Source organism: Sinocyclocheilus anshuiensis, unplaced genomic scaffold (genome assembly GCF_001515605.1).
Source record: "Sinocyclocheilus anshuiensis isolate Anshui unplaced genomic scaffold, SAMN03320099.WGS_v1.1 scaffold8332, whole genome shotgun sequence".
NCBI classification, from domain to species: Eukaryota; Metazoa; Chordata; class Actinopteri; order Cypriniformes; family Cyprinidae; genus Sinocyclocheilus; species Sinocyclocheilus anshuiensis.
Window position 1 is genome coordinate 9563 of NW_015548031.1, and position 5683 is coordinate 15245.

The window sequence follows — 5683 nt, forward strand, 5'->3', positions numbered from 1 at the left end:
GTCAAAACATACCTAACCAGCATATGCTGTTTTTTTTCAACAGGGTCTACAGATCTTGCACTTATATACATCGAATTATAATCTAAATCTATACCTTAACTATAACGTACAGAATTGTTAGATGTAAAAAAGATACTTTTAAACCGTAGTTTTTGCCAAATAGGCGTCTACTGTTATTCAGCGACTTTTCGCGGGCAAAATCCAGTCAGTTTAATGGGAATCCACCCACGTGATTTTTCCTTAACAGATCTTGCAAGCTGCTTGGTTAAAACTGAATTTTGTTTAAGCTATTTCATACACAGCTACACTATTGACAATATGGACCTTTTTGCCGGCGGAATTTCGCTATTAATACACGTTTATTACAGTTATGACACTGAAGCGGTCAGTTCTTATCATTCTAGGTATTGTTGCTAACGTTTTAGATATGATACGCCCGAATGCCATAATTTTTCATAACATTTTATTGTGTATTTTAAATGGAATGGTTATTTAAGGACTGAGGCGTAAATTATTAACGTCCAGAATGCTGCTGAAGAGTCATCAACAACTGTTGCTTTTCTCAGCGCTGTTCACGGTGGCCCAATCACTGCCGTTTGTGATTACTGGGATGCTTTCCTAATTTAATCAGATGCAGAGTGAATAGATTAATATTAATAGATTTAACTTAATATAAATCCGGCTTTGTTAGCCCTCTAACGTCCCCTATAGGAATAACTTTTTGGAAAAACATTTGCCACCCAGTGGTCTTTTATGGATTTTATGGTTCGCATTCGTTCATGTCCAAACATATTTTGTCCTAAAACTCGCCCCATAGCCGTGAATCGTATGTGTTAGAAGAATTGGGCGGCACTTTTGCTTGCTAACAACTGTTTCGTACAAGTCACACAACTAAATTCCTGCAGAGGGCTCTTCGTGGCTCATAATGCCGCTTCCCTTATTGAATCGTATTCAAATCCTTTTGTGTTTTGCATGAGCATTTTGCATATTGAATTGTATAAGCATTTGAATCGGTTGATTCCAAATAGTGACACTTGATGTATAAAATACACATCCGCTTGCGAAACGCTATATGATGGTGTAAGCCAAACGTCTCTGATTGGTCCATCCCAGAAAGCGATGAGAAAAGTAACAAAAAACACGCCGTCTCTGAACTACTTGAAACTGCATCACGGACAATAATTTACACACAAATAACGACAGCAGAGAATACAAATAATGCTGAGATAAAATCACACCGAGACAATATAAAATTAGAATTTTTAAAATATAAATCCATCGTAACTGACCAATGAGAGACACTCTCCGGGCCACCAAGCCCCGCCCATTTTGTCACAACAGTTCATTCACTGTCATCCTGCCGTTTATTGTATTTCTATGCTTAAAGGCAGTGACTGTAGACACATTTAAAGAGGAGAGCTCAACAACAACATCTGCTGATCACAAACAAACACAACACACCAAATCAGTGAGTACTGCAGGAGAAATTAACCAAACAACAAGCGTTAACGTCGCTTTATCTGTGTATGTTATATTTGACATGTTATCGTAGCAGCTCTGGCTGTCATATGTGTTAAACACGGAGGCTGAAACACATTAAATATTGTTTTTCTTGCACATATGCTGGGCATTTTAGACCCCTGACAGTCATTAAATTATATTTTAAAACATTAAACACGGCCGTTAAGCCGTAATGTTAGCGGGATAGTGGCTAAAGAGAGTATGTTTATATTATGTATGTTTGTATATGTTTGCTCAGATAACAGCATGTAAACATTGAAACTACAAGTTATTTGCAGGTTTCATTGTAGTTTGAGACTGTTGTCAAAATAATTTCTAGTCTACTAGTCAGCATTTTATTTAGCCTATCTGTATTCTTTATCCTATTGTTGTTAGACCAGAGGATACTATATGTAATGCTATAAATGTATACTATAATTCATTATGATTTTATAATTGATCTGTCTAGTAGCAGTATGAGCTCAAAGGGTGGCACTGTCCTGTCCCGACGCAGCTATCGCCTGGCATCCGACACAGACAAACCCAAAGTCACAGGTATGTCCTTATGAAGAGGTTTTATTGATGTAAAGCCACTGTAAATGGATTAATCATCAAATGTACATATCTTTTTTAGGAATTGTCAATGAGAAGTTACTGAGCGACTATCTGCACCATGTGTTTCCTGCCTCCAGTAAGCTGGGACCGGCATCAGCGGCGTACAGGTTAGTGGATTACCCAAGAGTCCTCCTTGTTTTTGGGTCTATGGTTGACCTTTTGTATGTAGAATATTCCTTTGTGGGGGCTTTTGCCTTGTATGCACAAACATACACATAAGCACATGCACACACTACCTACCGGTCAAGAGTTTGAAATAATGAATATTTCTTAAAGTTTTTGAAAGAAGTCTCTTCTGCTCACCGAGGCTGCATTTATTTGATCAACAATACAGTAAAAACAGCAATGCTGTGAAGCAGTTTTCCATGTAAATATATCGTAAAACGTAATTTATTCTTGTGATGCGAAGCTGAATTTTCAGCATCATTACTCCAGTCTTCAGTGTGACCGGATCCTTCAGAAATCAGTCTAATATGCTGATTTGCTGCTCAGTTATTCTCAAATATTATTGATGCTCAATTATTAGTAATGGCTCTTATTATTGTCAATGTTGAAATTATCACTATTTTCATGATAACCGTGATGATTTTTATTTTCCCCTCAGGATTATTAATGCATAGAAAGTTCAAAAGAACAGCGTTTATTTGAAACTGAAATCTTTTGTAACATTATAAAAGTCTTTACTGTCACTTTTGAGCAATTTCATACATCCTTGCTGAATATCGCATTATTTTATTTATTTATTTATTTATGTTTTTTAAATCTTACTCACCCCAAACATTTGAATGGTAGTGTATCACAGTTTTCACAAAAAATGTGACCCTGGACCACAAAACCAGTCATAAGGGTACATTTTTTTTTTATTGAGATTCACACACCATCTGAAAGCTGAATAAATAAGCATTGGATGTATGGTTTGTTAGGATCGGACAATATTTAGCTGAGATACAACTATTAGAAAATCTGGCATCTGAGGGTGCGAAAAAAATATAGAGAAAATCTGCTTTAAAGTTGTCCAAATGAAGTTCTTAGCAATGCATATTACTAATCAAAAATTAAGTTTTAATATATTTACGGTAGGAAGTTTACAAAATATCTTCATGGAACATGATCTTTATTTAATATCCTAATGATTTTTGGCATAAAAGAAAAATCAATAATTTTGACCCATACAATGTATTTTTGGCTATTGCTACAAATATCCCCCAGCGACTTAAGACTGCTTTTGTGCTCCAGGGTCACAAATATTAAGTTCACAAAACTGTTTTCCACAGCAAATTGCTTTTGATTATATGTGTAATTAATAATATGTTGTAATTGTATATTTTGGTTATTTTTTTTGTATATTTAGTTTTATTTAACAATTTCACAATATTATTAATCACATTTTTAGATCATTAGTCATCAAATCCTCTGTAAATATTGCTTGCCAATTTAATCTTAAGCTCTCTCACATTTCAAGTCATTTTAAGTGAATGGAAATCATGGTGTGTGAGTGAATTTGTGGATTACTGTTTCACCTGCCTATAAATCAACCATTTGACTCATTCATGCATATTTTAAACAATTTGTGAGTATTTTAGGGCTGTGATCCTTAAATAGGGTCTATTAATGTCACCTCTGTGTACTCGTTTTAAATATGCCTGACAAGATTTTTGGTATATTGAGAAAAGTAGCTATTGTTACACTGAATGGCTGTACTTTTATTGTTTTAATTCTTGAAAACCCATTTTTGTCTTCGGCCCTTACATATTATTTGATCTCATATTTAGTTTTGAATTGTGAATTCATTTTTCACCTGCATGTTTTTGAAGCATGATCTGCTTCATGTTAATCAAGTGCAGCTGGTTATAGGAGGAGGGGCTTCTTATTCTAGAGGGCATCTGATTGGACAGAAATCTGTGCAGGGCAGGATGAGTCATCGGTATTTTTTACTGTGTTGAAGTATAACTTATTCGGCGGATCGTAACAAATCACGAAGAAATGAAGTTTGCTGCATTAGTTCTTTGAGTGGAAGTTGCTGGCCTCGTCCCGCTCTTGATCCCAGCCAGTGTCTGGTTACTGGAGCTGATCTATACATAGAGCATGATGGGACATGAGAGAAAGCTGACACTCACAGAGCAGTGAAGCGGCTCATGTGTTTACATATCTTCATCTCTAATGCTGGATTTCATGTCAGGCGTCATGATGGGCGTCTGTCAGCACTGCATAAAACAGCATTGCTGCCATGTGACACTGAACTTTTTCACAGATATTTAGCTCGGAAGAAATTTGAGAGCTTCATTTTAATGCTTTTCTTTTTTTAATGTAAATATAAATTCAATGCTTATGATTTCAGTTTATTTCCAAATTGTAATTCTATTCTGAATCCCATCTTTTCAATGTATCACTTACTTTATAAATAAAATGCATTCTATTTTCTCTGATATGTCTAGTTAGATCAGTCGGTCGTTGTCTAGTCTCTTCAGTGTGTGTGAGCTGACAAGCGCCGCTCATCTGGTATGATGTTGTGATACGTGAGCGGTCATGTGCGGATCAGTTGAACCGGTGTCGTGTCTCGTCCCTGTAGGAAAACCCTGACGTTCCAGGATCTCGGAGCTCATCTGGAGAAGCTGCTGGCTGAAGATAATGTCACTGAGGACAGCAGAGGTCAGACAAACACTTACACATACACTGCTGAGCGTCTCACAAATTACTGGGAAATTGAATGTATTTGCTGAAAAAAAACACGCTTATTTTATGTAATATTTATTCATAATTCATCAGTTATTATTGACATCTACTGTACCCCCAGATGTGTTTATTTATTCGTTGATTTATGTGCTAATTTATGTTTATTTATTTATTGATTGATTGTATTAATGTTTTCAGCCATGTTTTCATTATTTTATTTAATATATAATACTGTATATCTAATAGATCCATTATTATATATTGATATATTCATTTATTTGAAATTGTATTTCTTTTTCTGTACAGATCAGATAGAAGGCTGTCTTGGACCTTCAACTGTTGTCCTGGATCACAGCAGTGGGTTTGAAGGGCTGTTATTTGTTGACGATGACCTTTTGGGGGTGAGAAATTGACATTATATAAATTTATTTTATTTAAAGTAAAATAAAATATAAAATAAATGAATAAATACATTTAATAAAATGTAGTAAATAAAATTTCATTTTATTTTAAATAAAATGTCAAATAAATTATTTAAAATATTTAAAATACAAAAATGTATTTAAAAAAATAAAATAATTTTATTTTATTCAAAGTAAAGTAAAATAAAATAAAAGATTAAATAAAATAAATGAATAAACAAATTAAAAAAAATTATTAAATAAAATTTCATTTTATTTAAATAAAATGTCAAATAAATTATTTAAAATATTTAAAATACAAAAATGTATTTAAAAAAATAAAATAATTTTATTTTATTCAAAGTAAAGTAAAATAAAATAAAAGATTAAATAAAATAAATGAATAAACAAATTAAAAAAAATTATTAAATAAAATTTCATTTTATTTTAAATAAAATTTAAAATAAATTCTTTAAAATATTTAAAATACAATA